The following is a 20,503-nucleotide window of genomic DNA, read 5'->3' as shown; positions in this document are numbered from 1 at the left end:
ATGGAAAATGTGAGTCTTAAACTACATGATATGACCATTTGGGAACTTATAGAAGTTAGGTATGTTCTTGATCTAAAAAGGAACTTGATTTCTCTTGAAGTTATTGATCATATTGGGTTTAGTATTAAGCTTGAATTTGGAAGGCTGTTGATTACTAATGGATCTAGAATTGTAATGAAAGGTACAAAGAGGAATGAGGTATATGTCTTAGATGGGGAAGCTATTACAAGTTTGTCTAGTGTCTCTATTGGGTTTGGAAAAGATAGAACTAAACTCTGGCACTTGAGACTTAGGCATATGAGTGTGAAGGATCTAATGGACTTGCAGAAACAATGGGTGCTTGGAGATGAAAATATCTCAGACCTGGATTTTTGTGAAGACTGTGTTTTCGGAAAGTCAACTAGAAATAGGTTTAAGATCTCCTCTGACACTACCAATGGAATATTAGAGTATATACACTTAAATCTTTAAGGGACTTGCTTAAATAGTTTCACTAGGTGGTAATAGTTATTTTCTATCAATAATTAATGACGTCTCAAAAAGAGTTTAAGTTTATATGTTGAAGTACAAGGATCACGTGTTTGAAAAATTCAGAGAATGGAAGTCCTTGGTTGAGAATCAAATTGGAAGGAAGGTGAAGAAACTCAGGACTGATAATGGTCTTGAGTTTTTGCAATCAACAATTTAATAGCTATTGTGCAAAATGAAGGCATAGCAAGGCATAAAACAGTGAGCCTAACTCTTTAGCAAAATGGGTTAGCAGAGAGAATGAATAGGACTTTAATGGATAAAGTTAGATGTGTGTTGGTTCAATCACAACTCCCTAAAAGTTTGTGGGCGGAAACTCTTCTAACTGAATGTTACTTGGTGAATCTTAATCTTTCTATTACTCTGGATTACAAAATCTCATTTAAATGGTAGCATGGTAAACCAGCAAACTATAATAGTCTAAAAGTATTTGCAATCTGGCTCAAGTTTTGCTTGGACTTGGCTGGTCTATGTGTCTATTGATATACACCAGTCGAGGAAAAATAATGATCAGGTTGATTTGTTCAAGGTGGAGAATTGTTGAGTGTTTGGTGAAGCAAATCAGAGCTAATCAAAACAACATTGAGTGTTTGCGTTTTAGGGCTTGTTTTGTCTAAGCGAAATAACATGGGGTATAGCGTTTTGATGGGTTTTATAATTACTCACTAAAACGACTTGACGAGATGCCGTTAATTTTAACAAGTCATAAGCCTTGCACGTGTGCAAACAAGGTTATTAAAATATGTTATCATACGTGCACGTCACGTGAGCTTATGGGCTTCGTTTTAAGTCAGTTATAGAGCTGTTGAAACAGTTGTTTCTAGTGTAACAAACAGAGAGAAGCCGTGAGCTATATAGAAAGAAGTTGAAGTCACATCTAGATTGTTCTTGATATATGTGATATGCTCTGTAAAGCTCTGTAATTCTTCTCGATAATCAATAGAAGCTAATTGTATTGTTTCTCCGTGGATGTAGGCTGATGCAAATCAGCTGAACCACGTTAATCATCTTGTTCTTGATTCTTTCACTTCTTGCTTTGATTTTCATCTTTGTTTTTGTTTGATTAAAGTTGATTAGACTTAATCCTGGTCCATTCTCGTAAGAATCTTGTTTGGTTTGATTTAAAGATCTTGGGCTGCAATTTTAGGTTGCTTGGATTCTTCAGCACACCAATTACAACAGATAACTTATCTGAAGGTTTTGATTTTTCTATTTGCAGGCATTAAATATACGCTTGTCATAGCTCGTGCAATGTACGATGATGGAGTCAAGGCACTACTAGCCGGTGCAAATGCCAATGATCTAATAAATGGGATTCATTTGGCAAAAACTACAGTTGAAAAACACTTAGGTGGTGTTTAGTTTGAAAAAATAAGAGGAAAAGAGAGGAGTTAAATAGAAAGGAAGGGAGAAAAAAAGAGAGGAGGAGGATTGTGAAATTAAATTTAATTATTTGGTTTGACATAAAATTTCATAGGAAATGAATTATAATTTTTTTTTGTTGGAAAAATTTATCCTTTGACTTAATACTGAACTATCAATGACAGAAATTAAATATAAACTTCCATCCCAAAGAAAAGGAAATTTTTTTTTGTCAAGTTTATATATATATATAATTAATAGCTATAATGAAATAGCAAGGATCAAGTGTAGGTGCCGTAGAACATAACCTTATAAAACTTAAATGCTTCTAAATTTTGACAATTAAAAAAATCAAAATAACTGTATGCAGAAAATGAAAAAAATAAAAATTAATTAGAAATCCAAAGACTGCCTAACGGAAGACAAAATCATAAGTAATAAACATGCAAGTAAATAAACCAATAAAGAGTAGGAAGCAAAGCATGCACTAGGGATGGCAAAACCCCGAGCCAGGTTCGGGTATTGCAATGACCGGACCCTACCCGGATGCAACCGGTCTGGGTCTGGGTCAGATTTTAATTCGGGTACCCGAATTTTATATTTTTAATATTCTATGTGTATATAGTTTTTATTTTTTGGTAATTTTATAAGTTTTAAATTTATTTCAATAAAATTTGACATGAAAATATAGACTTTAAGTGTTTAAAACTTTATATATGTATAATAAATGAGTCAAATAAATATAAATATTTAAAATAATATATATTTTATAATAATATTTTTTTAATAAAATCCGGGTTCCGGGTTTATCAAGTGATGCCCAAGACTGACCCGGCTTCATACCCGGCCCACAACACCCGGATACGGTCCGGGTCCGGACCGGGCGATTATTTTTGCCACCTCTAGCATGCACACAAGATAATTTATTTGTTCTTTTTAATTGTGGAGGCCAATAAAGATATGAACTTTACTAACCAAAAAACAGAAACACTTGGTCCTACAAGCTGATCACACAAACACCACCACTATCTCCAGTTTAAAGACTAAAGTAGTTGCAATAATTTTTCAACCATAAAAACTAGAAACTTTAAGCATCAACCAACAAAAATTAAGTAACATTGGTAATCTTGCTATAATGCACATTATATAACTTCAAAAATTAACAGTAAAGAACACCAAATCTCAATTGAGGCAAACCAAAAATAGAGCTATGGACAAAGTGATAAAATAAAATAAAACATCGATATCACATTATCACATTTAACGATTAAGAAAGATGTACTAGAATACAAAATCTCTGAAGTCAAAAACAAATATTACATCTACAATCCAGCAAATGTAATAACAAAACATAACAATTTTTTTTTAAGGAGTTTCCATGTGTTCTGTCTACTTGCTCTCCATTAATGATACATCTTTTGTGCTAAATTTGTCCTTCATGTATTCCACTCCTTTTGAGGTTTCTATATTAGTTATCATGCTACTTCAAGTGATTCCACCTCATTTACAGCATCAAATACTTCATCAAAAGGATCACATGGCATCTGCTTCGTAATGAAGAAAAATTCAATATGGGAGGCTCAGAGAGACAAGTTTATATAATTTGAGAAATGTAAATGCTTAAGTTACAGGCTAATAGTAATTGACAATGAAGGAGGTCCACACTCAACATTATAAATTTTAAAATCAAAAGTAAATATGATTAAGTTATAGAGATAATTTCCACATCAAGCATAATAATGATGCACTAGAAGAAAAATTGAAGATGAGAAGCTCAGAGAGATAAGTTTATATAATTTCATAAATGCAAAATGATAAAATTTGAAAGAATGCAGTGGAAGAAACTTAGAACTTGTTACCCGATAGCCATAGATTTGTTTATGATTGGCACAATGAAAATTGGAACCTTTTACACGGCAAGGCACATCAAATTCTTTAAAACGTTATCTAATTGAAATAATTATGCACTTAACAAACTCAACAAACTCAAAGATGAACATCAGCAGTACTAATTCCCATTATCATAAACTCAACAAACAAACAAATCAAGGATACTCCAATAAATTTAGCCATAATTAATTAATCAAAGCTAGTTCAATAAAAAAAAAAAAAAAATAACTTGGCCATAATTTTCTTAGCAACCAAACAGAATCATAAACTCAACAAACAAACAAATCAAGGCTAGTTCAATAAACTCAGCCATCATTAATTAATTAAGAAAACTAATCAAGTCTAGTTTCAACAAACAAACAGAACAAAAGTAACTCAGCCATAATTTTCTCAACAACCAAACAGAATCATAAACTTAACAAATGAAAAAAATCAACATATCAACAACTAAATAAATCTAAGAAATCACAACATTTACCTTTGTTTTCATCTTGTTCTTCTTATTTTCAGATGAATCAATAGCAACGGATATGAATCGATGGCATCGGTTGTGCAAATGGATGAAAATCAAAGAGGGGGCTGCTAGTTGGGGAGAAATCGTAAGATAGGAAATAATTTAGGGTTTCATCTTTTAAATTTTAAGTAAGGGTAAAAGTGAAAATTTCAAAATATAATAGAGTTACAAATGACAATTTAAATATTTTTAAGTTATGGAATTAGAATTCCTACCACCTCATAAAAGAAACTGAATTCCTTACTACAAAAAAATTAAATGTCTATGGAAAATAATTTCAGGTCAGTTTATTCCAACCAAACAAAAGAAATTATTAAGGATTTTAAATTCAACTCATCTCTTGTCAACCAAACATGGCCTTACATGGGAGAGCACGAGTGGTCTGCTCAGCTGACGAAATTGCTCAGGTTCATGAATTTACTTTATGAGTTTTAATTCGCTTACTTTAGTTTGTTGTCATATGAAATAATTTCATATGACAATAAGCCGGTACTTTTATTACATAAAGGTTGGAACAACAGCAACAAACGGTGACAGAAAGATTGGATAGGTTGTAGCTAAGGCTATAGGAAGATATAGAAATGAGTGTTTATTCATTGTCTTTGTAAGTTGATTGTTGAATTATTTGTTTGAAAGAATGGAAACCCATCTCAAGTTTTAAAACCCATTGAAACCGTTAAAATTTTAACGAAAAAATCAATTATTGTAACACTAGTGGAGTTTCAATTGATTTGAAAACTATAGTGGGGGCTCGCATTACTAAAACAATTGTCTTTATTGACATTAGAATAGTGTCAGTAATTATTTTTAGTGACACTTACTAATTGTGTCGGTAATCTAGCAGTCAGAAAAATAGTGACACTTATTTGTAGTGTCACGAGTATAGTGTTAGTGATTACTATTACTATAGTATCACCAAAATCATGACACCATAGTATCATAATATTACAATATTATATTAGTGTTTGTGATTACTGTTACTGGTATCAATATTTTATTTATTATTTAAAAATAATAATATAAAATGACATGTTGCCCATTGATTTGTTGATAAAATTAAAAGGCAGTGAGAAATAACAACAAAAATCAATTTATATTGCAAAACCTTTCATAACATTTAAATATTATCAATATATATTACACAATCCAAATACTTCAATACACAAGGCATCTTATTACAAGACAACTTATTCTTATAATTGAATAATCTCAAATACTTTAAAACTGCGATTATTTATAACTTTAGGAAATGAGAGTTATTACATCAATTCTAGACTTGAATCAAGATCACTTAGAGAACAAATAAGGTGTTTTTATTACATTTTGGTTACAGTTTGCATAAACATTCATTTTAGTTGAGTCTTAATAAGTTTTGCTTAAATCAAAGTAATTTGTGCTAAAAATAGGTGCATAACTGTAAGTTCCTAGAAACTCTTAATTCATGAGGGGATGCTGAGACATTAGATGAGCGAGAGGAGGAAATAAGATGGCCACAAAAGAAGAAAAGCACAATCGGGAATAACGCAGTGTTGTTGCAGAGGTTAGAGCAACTCGTGTTGTAGCAATCTGGGAGCAATGCAGGAGAAAACTTAAGCGCAGATCAGCGCATGTTTCCTAATTTAACGCATGCACACTCGTGGGCTTTTGTTTACCCTAATTTGCAATATAAAAGGGGGGCGTACAACATATGGAAAGGCGGCAAGGAATTATCATTAGAATAATTACAAAGGAAAGAAGAAGAAGATCAGAATTAAAGGGTGTTGTTTTGACAACATTGGAGAATCGTGCAGAATTATTTGGATTTGTCTTTCACCGTGCTCAACTTATATTTATCTTCTTCCTTTAATTATTTTGATGTATTCTGAGACCAATATATTTATGTTTATTTGTCTCATTCAGATTATGAACTAAATTTACTTGTAGTTGAGTGACAAATAATCCAATGGGTTCTTGACTGTTCTTATATGTTGTTATGGCACTGCTGTAGCATTTTACTCTAGTAGTTTTGTATAAATATAATTGTTATTTCGGTTGACCACCCATTTAATAGTTTCAGTTAAGATAGAGCAGCAAAAGGGCATGTCTTAGCGGATATTATTAGAGTACTACTTGATCTTACGTTGAGTTTCCTGGATTAGGTTATCTTGAATCCCATAAGGGCAATACTTGAAGTTAAGATTTGTGACACACTAGACATAGGTGATCACCTTGTAGGGTGGAGAGATTAAAAGTTATAATGTCGTACCATAAGTATATCAACAACTGGTCATTGTTAATAGATTTACGGGTATGAGACTTCCAATATGCGATAGCTGAGGATGCAGATTTATTCTGCCCAGTGCTGCAGCATCTACTATAACAACTGATTCTAATTTGATAAACAACAGTCACCCCATAAGGATAATTTGATCATTCAACTATTATAATCTCAATTGAATCTCAGATACATTTAACCTAGTTTATTTCGTTACGGTATTATTTTATTTAATTCTTTCACAATCCTCAATTACTTTAGAAATCACTTTACACTTGTTTGCTTTGGTTCTAAGTTGATTTGCACTATTGTGATTGCTTTAACACTTTGAGTAACATCAATTCCTATGGAGACGATCTTGAATACTTATCACTTTATTACTTGTTGTGTATACTTACGCATTGACATTGGTAGTAATTGCTTATAAAAAAATAACCAACAAGTTTTTGGCGCTGTTGCCGGGGATTGATTGTTTATATTTTGAAGTGTGTAGTAAATCTTGATAGCGCCAAATTTGATTTAATTTATTCTATTTATTGGTAGATCGGTACATGCATGCGCAAAGACAGATCTGAGGTATTCCAATTCGATCCTGAGATTGAAAGGACTGTCAGGAGATTGCGAAGAGAAGAAAGGAATTCAAAAATTACTTCAAGCATGAATAATTTGCAGGATACAGGAAATTTGAATCGTCACAGGACCTTACAACCAGTCAACATTCAAGAAGAGCAGAATGAACATGCTTATCGGAGACAACCAGGCAATAACAATATTATTTACATGGCTGGCGACAGAGACAATGCTATAAGAGATTATATTGTGTTAACTTCTCAAGTTGTTCACCCTGGTATCATCAGACCTGAAGTAGAAGCTGGAAATTTTGAGTTAAAGCCAGTGATGTTTCAAATGTTACAAACAGTTAGTCAATTCAATGGATTGCCAAATGAAGATCCTCATCACTATCTTAAATTATTCTTGGAAGTAAGTGATGCTTTCAAGATTGCTGGAGCAACACAAGATGCTTTAAGACTGAGGCTCTTTCCTTATTCCTTAAAAGATCGAGTAAGAACATGGTTAAATTCGTTACCATCTGATTCCATTACCACATGGAATGAATTAGCTGATAAATTTCTAATGAAATATTTTCCACCTACAAAAAATGTAAAGTTGCGGAATGAGATTACTTCCTTCCATCAAGTTGAAGATGAGAGTTTGTACGATGCTTGGGAAAGATTCAAAGAATTGCTCAGAAGGTGTCTTCATCATGGTATTCTTTGTTGCATTCAATTGGAAATTTTTTACAATGGGTTGAATCTGAGTACAAGGTTAATAGTGGATGCTTCAGCAAATGGAGCCATGTTATCCAAATCTTAAACTGAAGCTTATGAAATTCTGGAGAGAATTGCCAATAATAATTATCAGTGGCCCTCAGCCAGGCAACCAGCCACAAGAGGATCAGCAGGGGTACATAACATAGATGCAATTACAGCCTTATCAACACAAGTAACCTCATTGACTAACATGGTAAAAGCCATGACATATGTTCCAGCAACAGTAAAGCAAGTTGCTGAACTTTCTTGCGTATACTGTGGTGAAGAACATGACTTTGATAATTGTCCTGGAAATCCAGCTTTAGTAAACTATGTGGGTAATTTCAATCGACAACCTCAGAATAACCCATATTCTAATACTTACAACCCTGGCTGGAAACAACACCCAAATTTCTCATGGAGCAGTCAGAATCGAAATGCTCCAGCATTAAATGGACAAATTAGAAACACACAACCACCTGGTTTTCATCAGCAAAGTCAAGGGCAAAAGCACATCAGTCAAGACCCAATCAATTCACTGGAAACACTGATTAAGGAGTACATTGCAAAGAATGAAGCAATTGTGCAGAGTCAAGCTGTATCCTTGAGAAACATGGAAAACCAAATGGGACAACTAGCCACATCAATGAGCAGCAGAACTCAAGGAAGCTTACCTAGCAACACAGAAGACCCTAGAAGAGATAACAAAGAACACTGCAAGGTAATTAATTTGAGATCTGGAAAGAATGTTGATACCCCAGTTGATGTGACAAAAAATGAGATGAAATTCAACTCAGCACAAAAACCCCCTCAAAATGGAAGCATGTTACAACAAGTCATCCATTAAGACACTGGTTATATGAGCCAAGCTATAGCAACTGCAGAAGAAATTCAACCAGACTTACTGAAAAAAAAGTTGCAACACCAGTAGCCACAACATGCACTAAACCAAACAAACAAATTTTGAGACTCCTGAAGCTACTTAGCAGTTTAGACATCCACCACCTTTCCAACAAAGGTTCCAGAAGCAAAAATAAGACAAGCAGTTTAGTAAATTCCTGGAAGTGCTGAAGCAACTACACATAAATATACTTTTTGTGGAAGCTTTGGAACAAATGCCAAATTATGTGAAATTTCTAAAAGATATCTTGGCACGAAAAAGAAGGTTGGGAGAGTTTGAAATTGTTGCTTTAACACAGGAAAGTAGTCATATACTCCAAAGCAAGATTCCTACAAAAGTGAAAAATCCAGGAAGTTTTACAATACCCTACTCTATAGGAACTAGATATACTGGCAGAGCACTTTGTGACTTGGGAGCTAATATTAATTTGATGCCATTATCTGTATTTAAGCAGCTGGGAGTAGGGGAATACAGATCAACAACAGTCACTCTGTAATTAGCTGACAGATCTCATGTATACCCTGAAGGAAAAATAGAGGATGTACTGGTGAAGGTTGACAAATTTATCTTTCCTGTGGATTTCATTGTACTGGACTTTGAAGCTGATAAAGAGGTACCCATTATACTTGGAAGACCTTTTCTAGCAACTGGAAAGACTTTGATAGATGTGCAGAAAGGAGAGCTCACCATGAGAGTGAATGATCAGCAAGTTACATTTAATGTACTAGAGGCTATGAGGAACCCTGATGAAGTAGAAGATTGCAATTTCCTAAGTGTAGTGGATTTTGTTGTAGCAGACAGAATGGACAAATGCTGCAGTAATGCAATTGATAAAGTCACCACCTTTGAGGATGTCGAAGAGGAAGATATTGCAACAGTTCAAACAAATTGGATGGACAAACAACAATCTGATAGGCACAACAGGTCTATTAAACACCTGAATCTTTCAGACAGGGAAGTAAAAACAACTTTGCCATCTATTGAATCACCTCCTAGTCTTGAATTAAAACTGTTACCTTCACATTTGAAGTATCCTTATCTTGGTCAAAATAACACACTACATGTAATAATTTCGTCTACTTTGGATGCAGGTCAAGAACAGAACCTAGTAGATTTGCTTGGAAAATACAGAAGAGCAATTGGATGGACCATGGCACATATAAAGGGGATAAGCCCATCAATATACATGCATAAAATCCTGTTAGAAGATTGCTCCAGCAATTCGGTGGAGCACCAGAGAAGGTTGAACCCTATTATGAAAGAAGTGGTGAAGAAGAAAATCATCAAATGGTTGGATGCTGGAATCATATACCCAATATCAGACAGTTCATGGGTGAGCCCAGTTTAATGTGTTCCAAAGAAATGAGGGATAACAGTCATAGCTAATGAGAAGAATGAACTTATTCCTACAAGAACAGTGACTGGATGGAGAGTATATATGGATTATAGGAAGCTCAACAAAGCCACAAGGAAAGATTATTTTCCACTTCCATTCATAGATCAGATGTTGGACAGACTTGCTGGAAAACAATGCTATTATTTCTTAGATGGGTATTCAGGCTACAACCAGATTGTTATAGCTCCAGAAGATCAGGAGAAGAGTACATTTACTTGTCCTTATGGAACATTTGCCTTCAGAAGAATGCTTTTTGGGTTATGCAATGCTCTAGCAACCTTTCAGAGATGCATGATGTCTATATTTTCTGATATGGTAGAGTAGAAGTTAGAAGTTTTCATGGATGACTTCTCATTTTTTAGAGAAACATACAATGATTGTTTACACAACTTAGAAGAAGTTCTTAAAAGATGTGAGATGACCAACTTAGTACTCAATTCGAAAAAGTGTCATTTCATGGTGCAAGAAGGAATAATGTTGGGACATAAGGTATCCAAGAATGGCATTGAGGTGGACAAAGCCAAGATAGAGGTCATAGATGAACTGCCACCTCCAACTTTAGTAAATGGTATTAGAAGTTTTTTGGGTCATGCTGGATTCTATAGGAGATTCATTAAGGAGTTTTCCAAAGTAGCTAAACCATTATGCTCATTGCTGGAGCATGACAACCCTTTTCGCTTTGGCAAAGATTGCCTTTAAGCATTTGGAGAATTAAAGAAAGCTCCGATCACTACTCCAATAGTTATATCTCTAGATTGGACTTTACCATTCGAACTGATGTGTGATGCTAGTGATCATTATGTGCGAGCAGTATTAGGGCAAAGAAATGATAAGGTTTTTCATTCCATATACTACGCAAGCAAAACTTTCACTCAAACTCAGATCAATTACACCACTACAGAGAAAGAGTTGCTAGCAGTAGTATTTGCTTTTGACAAATTCAGAGCTTACTGGTGGGTACTAAGGTAATTGTTTACATAGACTATGCAGCCATCAAATATTTAATTTCAAAGAAGGATGCCAAACCAAGATTAATCAGATGGATCTTATTACTTCAAGAATTTAGTCTGGAAATTAAAGATAGAAATGGGACTGAGAATCAAGTGGCAGACCACTTGTCACAGTTGGAAGCAGACACAAGTACATTGACAAAGAAGGGCATCACTTAAACATTTCCTGATGAACAGCTATTGGCAATACAGCAAGTACATATGCTGCAGCAGTCAGGACCCCCATGGTATGTAGATTTTGCTAACTACTTAGTAAGTGGAATGCTATTACATGAGCTGAAATTTCAGGAGAAAAAGAAATTTCTTCACGATGTTAGAAGTTATCAGTGGGATGATCCACATTTATACAAGTTATGCTCAGACTAAGTAATACGAAGATGTGCTTCCGAAGGAGAAATACACCACATATTAGAGTCATGCCATGCTGCAGCATATGAGGGACATTTTGGTGGTCATAGAACAACTGCTAAAGTTCTGCAATCAGGTTATTACTGGCCTACTATTTTTAAAGATGCTTATGAATTTGTTAAATGTTGTGATAAGTGCCAAAGGACAGGGAACATAACTAAAAGACATGAAATGCCATTGACCAACATTCTAGAAGTGGAGGTTTTTTATATATGGGGAATAGATTTTATGGGACCCTTCCCACAATCCTTTGGGAACTTATATATCTTTGTTGCTGTGGATTATGTCTTCAAGTGAGTAGAAGATACAACATTACCTACCAATGATGCTAAAACAGTAGTGGCTTTTCTTCAGAAAAATATTTTTTTCCAGATTTGGCACTCTTAGAGCAATTATTAATGACGATGGTACACATTTTTGCAACAAAATCTTTGCTGTAGCAATGATAAAATATGGAGTCAAACACAAAGTAGGCACATCATATCAACCATAATCCAATGGTCAGGCTGAAGTGTCTAACAGAGAAATTAAAAAGATTTTAGAAAAGATGGTGAACCCAACGAGGAAGGATTGGTCTTTACACTTACATGACTCTCTCTGGGCATATAGAACAGCATACAAAACTCTAGTTGACATGTCCCCTTACCGAATTGTTTATGAAAAAGCTTATCATTTGCCACTAGAGCTAGAGCATAAAGCACATTGGGCACTGAAGAAATTAAATTGGGATATGCATACTGCAACAAAACACAGGAAGCTCCAACTTTGTGAGCTTGATGAATTACGGCTATTTTCATATGAAAATACAAGAATCTATAATGAGAGGGCAAAACACTAGCACAACAAGCATATTCAGTACAGGCAATTCAACCTTGGACAATTGGTGTTGCTTCACAATACAAGACTAAGATTATTTCCGGGAAAGCTCAAGTCACGATGGTCTGGCCCGTTTAAACTGTTAAAATTTTATCCTCATGGAGCTATTGATCTTCTCGATGAACAAACAGGTCAAGAATTCAAAGTTAATGGACACAGGGTTAAACACTACATACATCCAGCAGCAAATTGTTCAAAGGCGGTGTTACTCCTTAAAGAACCCAACTATTGAACAATGAAAGAAGATCAGGCTGAAGGACCTTAAATCAAGCGCTCTATGGGAGGCAAGCCATTGTGGAGACAGCCACTTCAAAACCAATTTTGATCTCCTTTGGTTTTGTTGACAAACTCTCCCTCATTACCATTTCATTTAATTTTGTTCTTTCATTCTAGCTATTTACTTTTATCTTTTCAAATTATTTCATTCTTTACTTTTGCTACCATTTGATCTAATTAATTTTAATCTTAGAATTAATTTTAGTTTGTGGGAAGTATATGTGAAAAAAATTGAACTCCATATTGACAAGTGAGGTTGTATGGTGGCAAAGTGCAGAGGTAAGCTATGTGTCAGACACTTTTAGTGTGAAGTATTTACCGTTGCTAAAGTAAGCGAATGGGTGCTACAGCAGCAAATTTTACCATTACAGTAAATTACAAAGTGAAGCCTTTCACTTACCGTTGGAGATAAATCATGACAGATGAAGACATAGACGTGGATAGAAATTGTAAATAAATCTCCAAAATTAATGCCTAAATTTTACTAGCCGATATCTTTGGGATATGCACATTAATTTCAAAATATTTTATTCCTTCATTTATCTTTGGTTACCGTATTTATCTTCAATTAAAGTCCACTATAAAAAGGAGTCACTGTGCTTAGTGCTCTACGACACTATTCCCCATCTCTTTCGCAAGTACAACTCTCATAATTCTTAAACTCATTTTCTCTTTTTACTCTTAGGATCATTAGCCTAAATTCGTGACTGTTACAGCAATGCCGAGGTATAAGAAACCAGCCAGCTGGCTCAATGATCCGTCACGCTTCCAAAGTTACCACGCCGAAGAAAAATATGAAGAATTCATAGAGCCGTGTAAGATTCTAGAAGAAAAAGAGTTTCAATTTCCAGAACAACTCACTGGAATTGTGCAAACAATTCATAATGCTGCCGCAAAGGGAGGATGGTTAGAGTTTTGCAACCACCCTCGAGATCCTGTGCTACTAGTAGTCAAAGAATTTTACGCCAATTTAGTAAGCCCTGATAAGCACAACATCTGGGTAAGAAACACACTTGTTCCATTAGACTCCCTCGTTATAAATGCTTTTTATAATTTACCTGCTGAAATTAAATGTGAATATGCCAAGTTGCATGAGAAATTAACCCCGAAAAAATGAAATACCATTCTCAAAACTCTTACAATAGAAGGGGCATAATGGGCTAACGAAAAAGGGCGTGTAGTTAATAGGATATATTTGAAACCTATTGCTAAGGTGTGGGTTAAATTTCTGAAATCTAGGCTTATGCCCACCACTCACACTACTACGGTTTCACAAGAGAGGTTGGTCTTGTTATATGTCATTGTTTGAGGGCTTCCCATATATATGGGTAGCATCATCACCAAAGAAATTCGGGATTGTGCAGTCAAGACTCACCGGACTGCTACCTTGCTATTTATTTCACTCATCACCAGTATATGTGTAGTTTTCGGTGTTCGTTTTGATGCTAGAGATGACCATGTCAAGAATGATGGTGCCTTTACGGCACGTACCATTGAGAGAGTTGTTGGTGAGAGTGCTGGAACAACCACTGAACCAGCTGTTGTAACAGGAGCAAGACGAGCTATTGGCTGAGAATAGACCATCCAGGCACTCAGCGCAAGTATAACTCAATGTGTGAAAGCTCAGCAGAGAGAAAACGATCAGTTTTGGAGTTTTCTACAGCACCTGGACAACCAACTATGACAATTTGCTCTGTACGTGAAACGTACTCATCGGAACTTGCCTGATTCACTGTTTCAACAGTACAATTTTGACACCAACACCACAGGTGCTCTAGCAGAAGCCAGTGAAGAAGCCACTGCCACAGATGAACCAGCAGATAAAGCTGCAGTCGAACCACAAGCAGAGGTAGAATCAGAAGATGCTGAACCATCTGACCCACCTAAGGAAGACGGTGACAAGTCTGAAACTGACAACTCACCCACAGAGGCAGAGGATAATTCAGAGAAAGAACGTGAGGAACCAACTATCCCAACCCAGCCCAAAACCAGGAAAAAACACATTATTCAAGAAGATGAGGAGGAAGACCTTGAAGAGGAGCTGTCTATTCCAGTCATTGCGGGAAAGAGAAAGGACAATGGTAAAGCAAAAATGGCAACACCTCCAGCCTCTGATGATGAAATGGAGCAAGTCGATGCCGACCTGGCTGCTGCAGCAGCCAGAGCTATGCCTACACATGAGCAAACCAAGCAACTACTTGTGGTCATTGCTGCCATTACAGCTGAGGGCCAAGCAGCTGATGCATCAATTCAAATTCCTCCACAACAAACTCCTAGCCAGCCTATTCGCACCAGTCCGAGACAATCCAGTAAACGAAAAGGCAGTATGTCTAAAGGTATTGCTACAGCAACCTCAGCCACAACTCCTCTCACCAGCCTCGCGACGAAAAAGACAAAGACATTGGCAGCTACTTCCCCACAAGTTTCACCAAAGGATAAGTTGCGCAGTGCATCCAAGAAGCGTTGATAGCATCCCGTCATGTGCTGCAGTCACCACCACAGGGGAGTACTTTTTCCTTACTAGTTTTGTTCTTAAAATTTTTTTTCTGTTGTTCATGTGTGTGGTATTTTCTAAGTTCTTCCATATCCTTATCGGTTCGTGTGCCTTTGTTATGTATACTTGTGAGGACACATCAACTCTCAAGTTTGGGGGGGTTGTGTTTCCGAATGCATGTATTTATGTTTGTGTTGTGTGAAGCTCTGTTATCTAATATTTGTGTATGGATTTGAAAACTTAATGAAGATAAATTGAGTGTTACTCAGTATTTATGAGAATGCCAAGTAGAGATAGTTATAGATAGAAGTGAAATTTTGTCCCAACACTTAGACTTTGGTTGAATTGTATGAGACTACTAGAGCAAAGCCAAAAGAATAGAACATATCTTCAGTTTGGAAGAAGAAGCAAGTTGATTGACTGTGATATCTACGAAATAAACTCTTCTCCAATGACTCAAGTTGTTGAGTAACCAGATCTGAGTATGTACCCTATATGCAGAATTGAGGTAAAAAATAGCGAGAGTTATAAGCAATGCTGCAGGAAACAAATCTCCAAAAAAAAAAAAAATCCTCTATCTAAAGCATTGAATAGCCAGGTCTGTTCATGAGCCTCATGTTTAGCTTTGAGTAAAAGATACCTCTAGATAAGATTATACTGCGAATATTACTGTAACAACTTTGATTTGGGCATGGTTTGAGTAATTGGGTGTTATCATTACAAGTGATTGACATTCACATATGTTACAGTGAGGAGGTTGATTACTCCCCAGTTTATCAATGTTAAAAACATCACAGTTTGAGTATATGAAATTTATGCTACCCCATCTATGAATGAAGTGTTATCACTGCTGACATTCATGCAGTCCCTTGGTAATGTTACAACATATCTAAAATTCAATCAAATGAAGCACACACACACACACACACACTATGGACAGAAAGAAGTTTAAGTCTAGAACTGATTTACTATGGTCATTTTGTATGATTGGGATTGTGATCTGAAGGTGAAAGAATCCTTACAAATTTGATAAAAGAGCTAAAGTTGTGTGCATGATTGTTTGTGGGAAGTGTTAGTATGTGTCATCACTTGAGGGCAAGTAATGGTTTAAGTTTGGGGGTGTGATAACTCTAAGAAATGAGAGTTATTACATCAATTCAAGACTTGAATCAAGATCACTTACAGAACAAATAAGGTGTTTTTATTACATTTTGGTTACAGTTTGCATAAACATTCATTTTAGTTGAGTCTTAATAAGTTTTGCTTAAATCAAAGTAATTGTGCTAAAAACAAGTGCATAACTGTAGGTTCTCAGAAACTATTAATTCATGAGGGGATGCTGAGATATTAGATGAGCGAGATGAGGAAACAAGATGGCCACAAAAGAAGAAAAGCACAACCGGGAATAACGCAGTGATGTTGCAGAGCTTAGAGCAACTCGTGTTGTAGTAATCTGGGAGCAATGCGGGAGAAAACTTAGGCGCGGGTCAACGCATGTTTCCTAATTTAACGCATGCACGTTCGTGGGCTTTTGTTTCCTAATTTGCAATATAATAGGGGGACGTGCAACGCATGGAAATGCGGCAAGGAATTATCAGTAGAATAATTACAAAGGAAAGAAGAAGAAGATCAAAATTAAAGGGTGTTGTTTCGGCAACATTGGAGAATCGTGCAGAATTATTTGGATTTGTCTTTCATCGTGCTAAACTTATATTTATCTTCTTCCTTTAATTGTTTTGATGTATTCCGAGATCAATATATTTATGTTTATTTGTCTCATTTACATTATGAACTAAATTTACCTGTAGTTGAGTGACAAATAATCCAATGGATTCTTGACTGTTCTTATATGTTGTTATGGCACTGCTGTAGCATTTTACTCTAATAGTTTTGTATAAATATAACTGTTATTTCAGTCGACCACCTATTTAATAGTTTCAATTAAGATAGAGCAGCAAAAGGGCATGTCTTAGCGGATATTATTAGAGTACTACTTGATCTTACATTGAGTTTCCCGGATTAGGTTATCTTGAATCCCATAAGGGCAATACTTGAAGTTAAGATTTGTGACACACTAGACATAAGTGATCACCTTGTAGGGTGGAGAGATTAAAAGTTATATTGCCGTACCATAAGTATATCAACAACTGGTCATTGTTAATAGATTTATGGATATGAGACTTCCAATATGCGATAGCTGAGGATGCAGATTTATTCTGCCCAGTGCTGCAGCATCTCCTATAACAACTGATGCTAATTTGATAAACAACAGTCACATCATAAGTAGAGTTTGATCATTCAACTACTATAATCTCAATTGAATCTCAAATACATTTAACCTAGTTTATTTCGTTAAGGTATTATTTTATTTAATTCTTTCACAATCCTCAATTACTTTAGAAATCACTTTACACTTGTTTGCTTTGGTTCTAAGTTGATTTGTACTATTGTGATTGCTTTAACACTTTGAGTAACATCAATCCCTGTGGAGACGATCTTGAATACTTATCACTTTATTACTTGTTGTGTATACTTACACATTGTCATTGGTAGTAATTGCTTATAAGAAAAATAACCAACAATTATCCAATCAAATTCATTCTACTCGTAGCTGAATTTAAGGGCTAAATTTACCAAATCTAAAAGCTAAATTTAGAAGGATTATTATTTTTTCACTCCATGAGCATAAGTACTGCAATCATGCATTATCACGAACAACTTCTTCATTCAATGACAACTTCTTCAGTCGATGAATTTGATGGGTTAGGGATATAGGTTGAAGAAGAAACACTTTAAACATGTTAACCATATATGCAAACAAATAAAAGAAAAAGGCAAAGAAATTGGTTGCCAAATTCGAACAGTTGGAAAATAAATTAACAAGCAATATAGAGACAAAACTTGATAGAAATAAACATATTTTGTTTGAAAGTAAAAATATTCATAAGCTATGAACATATAAACTCAATTATCTTAAAGGAAAATTAGAGAACAAGAATGTTGTAGCTCATTTGATTAGAAATAAGGTAAAATATATTTAACTATAGATATAAATTTAAAAAAAAAATGTGATGATGAATTCATTTTCTTATATATATGAATAAGAGAGAGTGAGAGAGCAAATTATAGCATTCAAGTTTTCAATATAACATCTAATTTCAAGAAAGTGTGTTTATTTCTCATTATATAAAAAACAATGATTTTCTAGCTAAAACAAATTCATAACAAAATTTAATATCTAATACAACATAGTATTTTTTTTTCAAAAAAAGGCTTGCAATTATGTCTTTTAGCCACCAAGCCTAAGTGTGAGAGTAAAACATTTAACTCTTGATAATTACACACTTTTTGCATAATGCAATTAGTGTCAACTCATTCCAAAATACTCTACTAAAATAATAAAACATTTTAGGTATTATATTGATGCAGCTACTAATTTAGAATATTCACAAGAAATATAGAGTTCAAGGCAATTAAGAGATGTACCTCTTAAAGCTTTGCATATTCTTTATCTTTCTAAGGCAATCTTTAATTCATATAGTTCCACCCCCTTTGAGTTTCACAAACCTAGACTTTACAAACAAAGGCCTTATATCATTAATCTTAATACCTTTTTACCAAAAATATCACTATATTCATAAATAAAAATCACAAGTTAATGCTTTAACCTCGTGTTGGGCTGTCTTAGTCTGCACATGGCAGAGGAATCTACGATAATGTGTATATTTTTCTGAAAAGAAAAAGGAAAAAAAATAGAGAAAGGAAGTCAAGAATAAGAAGTAATTATTCAATAAGCTGAAAAATTATCATATATCATGCATGTTTTATTGAAATTGATGATCATATATACACTCACCCACTCACACACACACATCCATACAAATAGCTACTGTTAGAGCCGACACAGTAGCAAAATGCGACCAAGGCATTCCACCCAAATCAAGCATCCTTTTAGAATCCCATCTCTTTTCTTTATACCTGAGCATCTAGCAAAAACATATAGAATAAACATAAAAAATAATTGAGATATTATTATTTCAAAAAAAATAACTGAGATATTATTATTTCAAAAGAACAACTCCTTAATTACATTAGCCTACACTAAATTTCTATTCAATTAACATTTATTATATCATACATCTATAATTCTTTGAATTAGAGATTAATCACAATGAAAAAGAGGGCATTTTGTAGCGCCAACCCCTAATGAAAAGGTCAATCTAATTTTTTATTAAAAAATTTAATTTTTTATGCAGAGAAAATATCAAGTCAACAAAATTTGCAATATGTAACCAATCAAATAAAGAGAAATGCTGGAAAAAATTACAATAAAAATGGAGACAATTAAATGGACGAGATGAAGATCTTGAGGAACTAAGCAAGAGCAAAGGCGAGAAAAGTAAAGATCAGAGGGAGGTTTTTAGGGAAGAATAGCCACAGCAATGATGGAGGAGAATCCAAGAACGACGTTGCTTGACCACTCCTCAACAACGTTGCATCTCCAACTGTAGTCACCTCATCCATTATTTTAAATTTTTTAAAATTTTCCTCTTTCTCTTATTAGATGAGATGATCCCCAACAGTTCGCAACTTACAGTTCCCAAAGCCACAACTACAACCACAATCACAACCCCTCCCTCTCCTCTTTCTCTCTCTAACGAGGAGTGAACAATGCAACAAATTTCCAATAGAGAAAAGATTAGAAAGAAAGAACGAGTTGCCAAGTCGGTGAATTTAAATGATATAACCGTAATCCTTTTAATTTGTTAGATTTATGGCAGTCGAAGATTGAATTAATGGAATAAGATGAAAGTTTACCTGCCAAGAAATTCAGAAACTGAAGTGCGATGAGATGTGTACACTCGCGCACGGTGGTCATTAGAGCAAAAGGTGGAGATCTAAAGAGAGTTTTCGGAGCTTTTGGCGTAGCAACATAGTGGATATTCTATAACACGATGTAGCTTATTAGGGTTTCGTATGGTATGAGTCTTAGAATTTGAGCAATGGTGTTAGGGTTTCATATGGCATCTTGCATTTGAGAGTCGAATGAGAGATTTTCTAGATGTATGAAGAAGAAAGAGATGGTTAAGAGATGAGGCGGCTAACCCTAAAATTACAAGTTAGAGATTTTAGGTTTATGTTGATGTTAAGGTTTCTTTTTGCTTTTATATTGTTGTTTTTATATATTAATTTAATATAATATTTTAATCAAATAATAAACAATTTGTTTGGCTTGATGGTTTGTTGCTTGACATTAAAAGTCATGGTTTTCATGCCTTGGGTT

The 20,503-nt window shown here is 34.7% G+C and overlaps 1 long non-coding RNA gene and 1 other non-coding gene across 9 annotated transcripts; both read right to left on the bottom strand.

Moving 5' to 3' along the window:
• Positions 1-3,113: 3,113 nt before the first annotated feature.
• On the bottom strand, positions 3,114-20,365 carry LOC112497925 (uncharacterized). 8 transcript variants are annotated; one of them, XR_008056497.1, is made up of 6 exons: positions 20,038-20,365; positions 19,076-19,205; positions 18,888-18,949; positions 18,706-18,791; positions 4,259-4,359; positions 3,114-3,434 (listed from the first exon to the last, which is right to left on the bottom strand). It is a non-coding gene; the product is annotated as an uncharacterized LOC112497925 (long non-coding RNA). The 8 variants fall into 8 exon arrangements; XR_008056500.1 differs by having other exon boundaries at positions 4,259-4,362; positions 18,706-18,786; XR_008056495.1 differs by having other exon boundaries at positions 18,706-18,786.
• Positions 7,713-7,819, bottom strand: LOC127898962 (small nucleolar RNA R71). The gene has a single exon (XR_008050730.1). It is a non-coding gene; the product is annotated as a small nucleolar RNA R71 (small nucleolar RNA).
• Positions 20,366-20,503: the final 138 nt, after the last annotated feature.

Source organism: Citrus sinensis, chromosome 7, assembly GCF_022201045.2.
Source record: "Citrus sinensis cultivar Valencia sweet orange chromosome 7, DVS_A1.0, whole genome shotgun sequence".
In the NCBI taxonomy this organism is placed as follows: domain Eukaryota; kingdom Viridiplantae; phylum Streptophyta; class Magnoliopsida; order Sapindales; family Rutaceae; genus Citrus; species Citrus sinensis.
The sequence above is the reverse complement of the archived record's forward strand: the minus strand, read 5'-3'. Positions and strand labels throughout refer to the sequence as shown.